The sequence below is a fragment of the Oncorhynchus clarkii genome, unplaced genomic scaffold (genome assembly GCF_045791955.1).
Source record: "Oncorhynchus clarkii lewisi isolate Uvic-CL-2024 unplaced genomic scaffold, UVic_Ocla_1.0 unplaced_contig_1028_pilon_pilon, whole genome shotgun sequence".
NCBI classification, from domain to species: Eukaryota; Metazoa; Chordata; class Actinopteri; order Salmoniformes; family Salmonidae; genus Oncorhynchus; species Oncorhynchus clarkii.
In genome coordinates, this window is record NW_027260034.1 from 7501 (window position 1) to 18168 (window position 10668).

The 10668-nt window shown below is 41.5% G+C and overlaps 6 non-coding genes across 6 annotated transcripts; all 6 read left to right on the forward strand.

Moving 5' to 3' along the window:
- The first annotated feature begins 5389 nt into the window (after positions 1 to 5389).
- Positions 5390 to 5472, forward strand: trnal-cag (transfer RNA leucine (anticodon CAG)). Its single transcript has one exon. It is a non-coding gene; the product is annotated as a tRNA-Leu (tRNA).
- A 307-nt stretch (positions 5473 to 5779) lies between these two features.
- On the forward strand, positions 5780 to 5861 carry trnas-aga (transfer RNA serine (anticodon AGA)). The gene has a single exon. It is a non-coding gene; the product is annotated as a tRNA-Ser (tRNA).
- A 1358-nt stretch (positions 5862 to 7219) lies between these two features.
- Positions 7220 to 7302, forward strand: trnal-cag (transfer RNA leucine (anticodon CAG)). The gene has a single exon. It is a non-coding gene; the product is annotated as a tRNA-Leu (tRNA).
- A 306-nt stretch (positions 7303 to 7608) lies between these two features.
- Positions 7609 to 7690, forward strand: trnas-aga (transfer RNA serine (anticodon AGA)). Its single transcript has one exon. It is a non-coding gene; the product is annotated as a tRNA-Ser (tRNA).
- Positions 7691 to 9048: 1358 nt separating this feature from the next.
- trnal-cag (transfer RNA leucine (anticodon CAG)) lies at positions 9049 to 9131 on the forward strand. Its single transcript has one exon. It is a non-coding gene; the product is annotated as a tRNA-Leu (tRNA).
- A 306-nt stretch (positions 9132 to 9437) lies between these two features.
- On the forward strand, positions 9438 to 9519 carry trnas-aga (transfer RNA serine (anticodon AGA)). The gene has a single exon. It is a non-coding gene; the product is annotated as a tRNA-Ser (tRNA).
- The last annotated feature ends 1149 nt before the right edge of the window (positions 9520 to 10668 follow it).

A 10668-nucleotide genomic window follows, 5' to 3' on the forward strand; every position in this document is an offset into this window, starting at 1 on the left:
CCTTACTTTTTCAAAGTCACTGTGCATTTGCAATATGTTTTTTCACTATAGAATCATATTGCAAATGCACGTGCAACTGGTCATCCCCCCCAAAAAAAATTTAGATTTTTTTTGTTTATTTTTCCTTACTTTTTCAAAGTCACTGTGCATTTGCAATATGTTTTTTCACTATAGAATCATATTGCAAATGCACATGCAACTGGTCATCCCCCCCAAAAAATTTTAGATTTTTTTTGTTTATGTTTCCTTACTTTTTCAAAGTCACTGTGCATTTGCAATATGTTTTTTCACTATAGAATCATATTGCAAATGCACGTGCAACTGGTCACCCAAAAATAAAAAATTTGGATTTTTTTTGTTTATGTTTCCTTACTTTTTCAAAGTCACTGTGCATTTGCAATATGTTTCAATGGGCAGGTACCATCACGAATTTGTCATGCTCAAAATTTTTTAGATGTATTTTTTTTTGTTTCTTACTTTTTCAAAGTCACTGTGCATTTGCAATATGTTTTAAAGGGCAGGTACCATCACGAATTTGTCATGCTATAAAAATCTTGCAGGAATGTGAAATTGACTGGCCCGATGAACTCGGGATGGCTTTGCAGTGATTCTGGGTCATCTCAATCGCTCGTTTGGGTTGATTTCAGAATGTCGCTTTTGGTGATGTTTTTTCACTATAGGATCATATTGCAAATGTACAAGAGTCAAGTGGACAAGAGTCCATCAGTCAATTAGATATCATTCTGACCACCAAACTGATACAAACTGACACCAAACCCACTTTTTCCAACTCGTTTAGTAGCCAACTATTACATACTTCAGAGCTGGCCCAAAATTCACAACCCCTTCGGTTCAAACCATAAAAAAACCATAAAACACGTAGTTACGTTCTAGCTGCGGGTCCATTTCTTATGTTATGTGTTGGCCTAGCTGAGGCGACCCCGAATCCCAAGTTTCGGCTCGATAGGTCATTTGGTGTCCGAGAAAAACCCTAATTGGTGCTGAAAATCCACTATTTTCCATGACTTGCTACGGGGTCCTTGAATGAGCTATTGGACAGAAACGTTGGGGTCTGTCTATATGGGCCGAGACGTTTGCAATGCACCTAGTCTTGCGACTCTGGGACATTTCTAAATGTCGTCATTTTCGTGATGCAAAAATGAATTGAAGTTATTTCAAATGTACGAGGCTGTTTCTCGGTCCGAGAACCTTCTAGAGCCACGTAACTCACCACGCACCATCTACGGGAGGTCTAGAACAGGTTTCTAAAGTTTCGGAACTCTAGGTCCGACGGTTCTTTTTTAGCTCCAACAAAGCTAACTATTGGAGCCACTGTCTGTCTCTACGCACCCCAATACGTCCCTCCTTCCAAGTTGTGTTTTAGTGTGATTTTTTTTTCCTTTGAATTTTTTTGGGAAAAATGACTGATTTACAGTTCATGGGGGTTGCCTAATCACACATATGAAGTTTTGGAAAGATCAGACTTTTTTAACCCTTCGAAACAGCCCCTGAGACACCAATTATGGCACTTCCGGTTGGCACAGGAAGTTATAAATCAACACATATCCTCATTGGGGTATGCTGTTACAGAATCCTGAGTTTTAAGTCCTTACGTTAAGAATTGACTGATCTACACAGGGTTGAATGCACTATGTCTATCAAACTGCATGCAGTGTATGGGTAAACACTTTTAGGGGCATTTTAACCACTTCCGGTTGGTCCAGGAAGCTTAGAATCAACACAGGTAGACCTCATAGTGGCCTGATGGACTGGTACCGAAGACAGGTTCATACGGCATTCATAACCCACATAGGCCTCAGGTTGAAATTAGGGGTGCAGGCAATGTATTCCTATGGGGAGAGATGACACTGTAATCTGTGAGATCAAAAAACACTGTTTTACTGTTAAGGGTTAATGCCACACGGTCAAGGTTAGGCTTGTTCAGATCGGGAGGACCTTAGGAACATTCATGTGGTGCAATTTTTCTTCTCACTCTAACGGTTCTCTCACTGTCACCCAAAAGCAAATGACATTGTGGTGCAGGCTTCATTTTGGGCCTACTATTCTAATGCTCGCTGCGCCTAGACCGAGCGAGCTACGGTCAAGCGGGATATCTCGCTGAACTCGGTACGGCCTAGGGATTATGGTAATGCCATTTCCTGCTCTCTGTGTCTTTAAGCACCGCACTTTATCACTCCATCCTTCCTGTGTGTGTGTGAGGGAGCTTTTCTTTGACATCTGTTGGGATTAATGACTGATTTACAGTTCAGAAGGGTTACCTAGTCACACATATGAAGTTTTGGAGAGATGTGACTTTTTTAACCCTTCGAAACAGAGAGTGTGACCCAATTAAAGGCACTTCCGGTTGGCACAGGAAGCTATAAGTAAACACATGTCTTGATTTACATAGCCACTTACAGAATCCCGAGTTTTAAGTCTTTACGTTAAGAATTGACTGATCTACACAGGGTTGAATGCACTATGTCTATCAAACTGCAGGCAGTGTATGGGTAAACACTTTTAGGGGCATTTTAACCACTTCCGGTTGCTCCAGGAAGCTTAGATTCGACACAGGTAGATCTCATAGTGGCCTGATGGACTGGTACCGAAGACAGGTTCATACGGCATTCATAACCCATATAGACTTCAGGTTGAATTTTGTGGTGCAGGCAATGTATTCCTATGGGGAGAGATGACACTGTAATCTGTGAGATCAAAAAACACTGTTTTACTGTGAAGGGTTAATGCCACACGGTCAAGGTTAGGCTTGTTCAGATCGGGAGGACCTTAGGAACATTCATGTGGTGGAATTGTGCTTCTCACCCTAACGGTTCTCTCACTGCCACCCAAAATCAAATGACATTGTGGTGCAGGCTTCATTTTGGGCCTTCTTTTTTTCAAGTTTGCTGCACTCAGAACGAGCTACGGTCAAGCGGGGCGTCTCCTTGAACTCGGCACAGTCTGGAGACTATGGTGATGCCATTTTTTGTGTTGATTTCAGAATGCCATTTTGGTGATGGTCCCTCTCCGTTTAAACATATTGCAAATGCACAAAAGTCAACTAGCAAGTCAGTGTCCATCAGTCAATTAGATGTCATTATGACACCAAATGGATATCAATTGACACCAAACCCACTTTTTCCTACTCATTTAGAAGCCAACTATCACATATGTCAGAGCAGTCCCATAATTCACAGCGCCTTTAGTTTAAAACATAATAAAAAGGTAAAACACATAGTTACGTTCTAGCTGCGGGTCCAGTTCGGACATTATGTGAAGTCCTATGTGAGGCGACCCCGAATCCCGAGTTTCGGCTCGATAGGTCATTTGGTGTCCGAGAAAAACCCTAATTGGTGCTGAAAATCCACTTTTTTCCATGCCTTGCTACGGGGTCCTTGAACGAGCTATCGGACAGAAACGTTGGGGTCCGTCTCTATGGGCCGAGCCGGTTTCAATGCACCTAGCCTTGCGTCTCTGAGACTTTTCTAAACGTCGTCATTTTCGTAATGGTCAAAATGAATTGAAGGTATTGCAAATGTACGAGGCTGTTTCTCGGTCCGAGAACCGTCTAGAGCCACGTAACTCACCACGCACCATCGACCGGAGGTCTAGAACAGGTTTCTAAAGTTTCGGAACTCTAGGTCTGACGGTTCTTTTTTAGCTCCAACAAAGCTAACTATTGCAGCCACTGTCTGTCTCTACGCACCCCAATACGTCCCTCCATTCAAGTTGTGTTTTAGTGTGATTTTTTTTTCCTTTGAATTTTTTGGGGAAAAATGACTGATTTACAGTTCATGGGGGTTGCCTAATCACATATATGAAGTTTTGGACAGATCAGACTTTTTTAACCCTTTGAAACAGCCCCTGAGACACCAATTATGGCACTTCCGGTTGGCACAGGAAGCTATAAATCACCACATATCCTCATTGGGGTATGCTGTTACAGAATCCTGAGTTTTAAGTCTTTACGTTAACAACTGAGTTATTTACGGAGGGTTTAGTATGTGTGTGTTATTTCAGAAAATCATAGAAAATCACAGAAATCTCGCAGAGCTCCGCAGCACACTTTAAAAAGATTCGTATGAACACCCTGCAACTGGATCTGTAACCGTTGAAAAAAAAAACGCCTATTTGTGACCATTGCCAAGTTGTCATTGTTCCGTTTCTCTTAAATGACGATAGATAAATGGCTGGTTCTTTTTTTATTGACACCGGAGGCTCCTTGACTTTGACCTGAAGTGGAAAAATAATTTCTCTATTTCCATTTAGGACCTTTAATCCCAGAAAAACGGCCATAACTCAAAAACCGTCGAGGCCTAGACGCCATCTTGTTCGGGGCCAACTGCCCATTATGCCAAACCTACGCTCACCGAGTTTCGGCTTCGAAATATTTTCCGTTTTCGAGATAAGGCCCCGTCGTGATTCGTGATGTTTTGCCAAATTGCCATATGATTCCGTATGCCCTCTTGTGGGAAATTCCGGGATAGCGGAAAAACGGTCAAAAACTTGTTTATTTTATAAAACGGAAACCGAATGTCCGACAAAGTTCATTTGATGACTTCCCGGTAGGTCTGGCCCTACCGCACGGCCCGACGCCGACCGCGAATTTTACAAACGATTTCGGACGTCTAGTAAGGGACCGTACATTTGCAATATGGACTTTCTCACTGATCATACACGAAATGCCGAAATGTTCCCTTAAGGTATGTAAATGACACCTAGTTAATATGAGTAGTGAATAACTATCGTATTTTTAATATTCTGCAAAAACAGCTAGTTGATGAGAGGCTGAAAGAGAATTGCAAGAATCGCGCAATTTCACAGGCGGGCCACAAACAGGCAAATAACAAAAAGCATCTCGGAACGCACAACTCGTCGGTCGTTGTCAGTGGATTGTATTGGCGGGAAGAACAAAAATATCGTCTGCAGGGTAATCGAAGTCGCCGCATCTAATGTCAAGTCACAGGTGAGCTGCCTTGTTAAACCCTAAAAATAAATAATAACACGATTGCGTTGAAATGACCCATTAAGCCATTTGTAAGGATTTCCCCCATGTGGACCTGTTGTCACTCTTACCCTGATGGTTGCTGATATTTCCAGACACTTTTTCGGTCTTATCTGAGGAATTTTATAATTTATATCAGAATGGCCATATTCTGATGCCAGTTTAGCGCTCATTCAATGACGATTTACTACTCTTTCCCATTGAAGGCCATATTGAGGTTAAATCAATGACTGGACTTTTTAATTGATAAAAACAAATGACTATTGAAAGTGCAAGTCAGTATCGTGCATAGTTGTTCTGGTCTCTGTGGTGATTTTAGAGCGTTGTTCATATTTCTACTTTTACCGCATACACTTTAACCCGATACCCAGTTACTGTGCTGTAGTCAGGATGGCCGAGCGGTCTAAGGCGCTGCGTTCAGGTCGCAGTCTCCCATGGAGGCGTGGGTTCAAATCCCACTTCTGACAGTTTTTTAGTGCCTCTCAGGAGTCATGCTGCTCAGCAGTAATAATAAGAATGATGAAATAACAACTTCACACAGTGAAATAACAATTCATAATAAACACTCTCAAATGCAGACCTTCTGGAGCTGAGCAAAGATCAAGGTTAAATAAGAAAACAGCTGTACTTAATAACAAATGAATGAGGGGAACATTTTGTGTTATTGCATTATAATGAGTTACTGCATTATCTTTCAGTTGTTAAATTATCACTTTCTGTAGGCTATGCCTGTTGGCCCATTCACTCCTAACAAGCCTGTTTTCTTCTGTCAACGTTGTCGTGGCCGAGTGGTTAAGGCGATGGACTAGAAATCCATTAGGATCTTCCTGCGCAGGTTCAAATCCTGCCGACAACGAAAATGCATTTTTTTGACCCCTCCGGAGGTTGAAGTTTAGTCGTGTTTCTTATACCAATCGCATCCTCTCAGATCTCCGCAAGTACATAGGGATTAGTTGTCCATTTGGGATAGGACTGCAGGCCATCTATCCCACTTCACACCTTTACACACCTGGTTATCCAGCCTTCTAGCTCTATAGGCCACAGTAGCATAGGTTACAGGTTTGTAGTCAAGCCACAGATTTCAGGTGAGATCCCATGATACACTCAACAATACAACAACACGATTCTCATGAATAACCATTAAGCCATTTGCTAAGATTTCCCCCATTTTGACATGTGGAAACCTGTTGTCACTCTTACCCTGACGGGAAGCTCCAGACACTTTTTTGGTCCTATCTGAGGCATTTTTAAATTCATGTCAAATTGGCCATATTCTGAAGACACTCTTATAGTCTGCAGGGTAATCGAACTGGCCACATCTAAAGTCAAGCCACAGGTAACAGGTGAGAAACCTTGTTAAACCCTAAAAGAAAAAGAAAAACTCGATTGCATTGAAAATAACCATTAAGTCATTCAGGTCGCAGACTCCCCTATAGGCATGGTTTGAAACCCCCTCCTGACAACTTTTTAGCGCCTGCATGTCATGCACCTTTGTAAAATCCAGTTGAAAAATAAATGACTTAAGGTAATGTAAATGACACCTAGTTAATATGAGTAGTGAATAACTATCGTCTTTTTAATATTCTGCAAAAACAGCTAGTTGGTGAGAGGCTGAAAGAGAATTGCAAGAATCGCGCAATAATCACAGGCGGGCCACAAACAGGCAAATAACAAAAAGCATCTCGGAACGCACAACTCGTCGGTCGTTGTCAGTGGATTGTATTGGCGGGAAGAACAAAAATATCGTCTGCAGGGTAATCGAAGTCGCCGCATCTAATGTCAAGTCACAGGTGAGCTGCCTTGTTAAACCCTAAAAATAAATAATAACACGATTGCGTTGAAATGACCCATTAAGCCATTTGTTAAGGATTTCCCCCATGTGGACCTGTTGTCACTCTTACCCTGATGGTTGCTGATATTTCCAGACACTTTTTCAGTCTTATCTGAGGAATTTTATCATTTATATCAGAATGGCCATATTCTGATGCCAGTTTAGCGCTCATTCAATGACGATTTACTACTCTTTCCCATTGAAGGCCATATTGAGGTTAAATCAATGACTGGACTTTTTAATTTATAAAAACAAATGACTATTGAAAGTGCAAGTCAGTATCGTGCATAGTTGTTCTGGTCTCTGTGGTGATTTTAGAGCGTTGTTCATATTTCTACTTTTACCGCATACACTTTAACCCGATACCCAGTTACTGTGCTGTAGTCAGGATGGCCGAGCGGTCTAAGGCGCTGCGTTCAGGTCGCAGTCTCCCATGGAGGCGTGGGTTCAAATCCCACTTCTGACAGTTTTTTAGTGCCTCTCAGGAGTCATGCTGCTCAGCAGTAATAATAAGAATGATGAAATAACAACTTCACACAGTGAAATAACAATTCATAATAAACACTCTCAAATGCAGACCTTCTGGAGCTGAGCAAAGATCAAGGTTAAATAAGAAAACAGCTGGACTTAATAACAAATGAATGAGGGGAACATTTTGTGTTATTGCATTATAATGAGTTACTGCATTATCTTTCAGTTGTTAAATTTCACTTTCTGTAGGCTATGCCTGTTGGCCCATTCACTCCTAACAAGCCTGTTTTCTTCTGTCAACGTTGTCGTGGCCGAGTGGTTAAGGCGATGGACTAGAAATCCATTAGGATCTTCCTGCGCAGGTTCAAATCCTGCCGACAACGAAAATGCATTTTTTTGACCCCTCCGGAGGTTGAAGTTTAGTCGTGTTTCTTATACCAATCGCATCCTCTCAGATCTCCGCAAGTACATAGGGATTAGTTGTCCATTTGGGATAGGACTGCAGGCCATCTATCCCACTTCACACCTTTACACACCTGGTTATCCAGCCTTCTAGCTCTATAGGCCACAGTAGCATAGGTTACAGGTTTGTAGTCAAGCCACAGATTTCAGGTGAGATCCCATGATACACTCAACAATACAACAACACGATTCTCATGAATAACCATTAAGCCATTTGCTAAGATTTCCCCCATTTTGACATGTGGAAACCTGTTGTCACTCTTACCCTGACGGGAAGCTCCAGACACTTTTTTGGTCCTATCTGAGGCATTTTTAAATTCATGTCAAATTGGCCATATTCTGAAGACACTCTTATAGTCTGCAGGGTAATCGAACTGGCCACATCTAAAGTCAAGCCACAGGTAACAGGTGAGAAACCTTGTTAAACCCTAAAAGAAAAAGAAAAAACTTGATTGCATTGAAAATAACCATTAAGTCATTCAGGTCGCAGACTCCCCTATAGGCATGGTTTGAAACCCCCTCCTGACAACGTTTTAGCGCCTGCATGTCATGCACCTTTGTAAAATCCAGTTGAAAAATAAATGACTTAAGGTAATGTAAATGACACCTAGTTAATATGAGTAGTGAATAACTATCGTCTTTTTAATATTCTGCAAAAACAGCTAGTTGGTGAGAGGCTGAAAGAGAATTGCAAGAATCGCGCAATAATCACAGGCGGGCCACAAACAGGCAAATAACAAAAAGCATCTCGGAACGCACAACTCGTCGGTCGTTGTCAGTGGATTGAATTGGCGGGAAGAACAAAAATATCGTCTGCAGGGGAATCGAAGTCGCCGCATCTAATGTCAAGTCACAGGTGAGCTGCCTTGTTAAACCCTAAAAATAAATAATAACACGATTGCGTTGAAATGACCCATTAAGCCATTTGTAAGGATTTCCCCCATGTGGACCTGTTGTCACTCTTACCCTGATGGTTGCTGATATTTCCAGACACTTTTTCAGTCTTATCTGAGGAATTTTATCATTTATATCAGAATGGCCATATTCTGATGCCAGTTTAGCGCTCATTCAATGACGATTTACTACTCTTTCCCATTGAAGGCCATATTGAGGTTAAATCAATGACTGGACTTTTTAATTTATAAAAACAAATGACTATTGAAAGTGCAAGTCAGTATCGTGCATAGTTGTTCTGGTCTCTGTGGTGATTTTAGAGCGTTGTTCATATTTCTACTTTTACCGCATACACTTTAACCCGATACCCAGTTACTGTGCTGTAGTCAGGATGGCCGAGCGGTCTAAGGCGCTGCGTTCAGGTCGCAGTCTCCCATGGAGGCGTGGGTTCAAATCCCACTTCTGACAGTTTTTTAGTGCCTCTCAGGAGTCATGCTGCTCAGCAGTAATAATAAGAATGATGAAATAACAACTTCACACAGTGAAATAACAATTCATAATAAACACTCTCAAATGCAGACCTTCTGGAGCTGAGCAAAGATCAAGGTTAAATAAGAAAACAGCTGGACTTAATAACAAATGAATGAGGGGAACATTTTGTGTTATTGCATTATAATGAGTTACTGCATTATCTTTCAGTTGTTAAATTTCACTTTCTGTAGGCTATGCCTGTTGGCCCATTCACTCCTAACAAGCCTGTTTTCTTCTGTCAACGTTGTCGTGGCCGAGTGGTTAAGGCGATGGACTAGAAATCCATTAGGATCTTCCTGCGCAGGTTCAAATCCTGCCGACAACGAAAATGCATTTTTTTGACCCCTCCGGAGGTTGAAGTTTAGTCGTGTTTCTTATACCAATCGCATCCTCTCAGATCTCCGCAAGTACATAGGGATTAGTTGTCCATTTGGGATAGGACTGCAGGCCATCTATCCCACTTCACACCTTTACACACCTGGTTATCCAGCCTTCTAGCTCTATAGGCCACAGTAGCATAGGTTACAGGTTTGTAGTCAAGCCACAGATTTCAGGTGAGATCCCATGATACACTCAACAATACAACAACACGATTCTCATGAATAACCATTAAGCCATTTGCTAAGATTTCCCCCATTTTGACATGTGGAAACCTGTTGTCACTCTTACCCTGACGGGAAGCTCCAGACACTTTTTTGGTCCTATCTGAGGCATTTTTAAATTCATGTCAAATTGGCCATATTCTGAAGACACTCTTATAGTCTGCAGGGTAATCGAACTGGCCACATCTAAAGTCAAGCCACAGGTAACAGGTGAGAAACCTTGTTAAACCCTAGTTTAGCGAGAGATCAGATTGCATTGTTGTTGAAGTGAGGACCTATTGAAGAGACATCGCCCTGTAATCGTTTTGATAGATTATAAACGTTTACTAATACCTAAAGTTGGATTACAAAAGGATTTCGAAGTGTTTTGTGAAAGTTTATCGTCGACTTTTTTAATTTTAAAAAATTACGCAGCGTTTAAAAACGATGAATTTTTCTGAATGACACAACTTCCATACAAAGCTATTTTGGGTATATATGGACCGATTTAAACGAAAAAAAGACCCAATAGTGATGTTTATGGGGCATATAGGAGTGCCAAGAAAGAAGCTCGTCTAAGGTAATGAATGTTTTATATTTTATTTCTGCGTTTTGGGTAGCGCCGTCTATCGCAAAATCTGTTGTTTACGTGTCGAGCTGGCATTTTGGGGGGTGCATGCTATCAGATAATAGCTTCTGATGCTTTCGCCGAAAAGCATTTTAAAAATCTGACTTGCTGGCTAGGTTCACAACGAGTGTAGCTTTAATTTAATACCCTGCTTGTGAATTTGATCAAGGTTTGAGTTTTAACGAGTACATTTAGCATTTAGCGTAGCGCATTTGCATTTCCAGGTGCCTACTTGGGACATATGCGTCTCAAGTAGGGGCAAGAA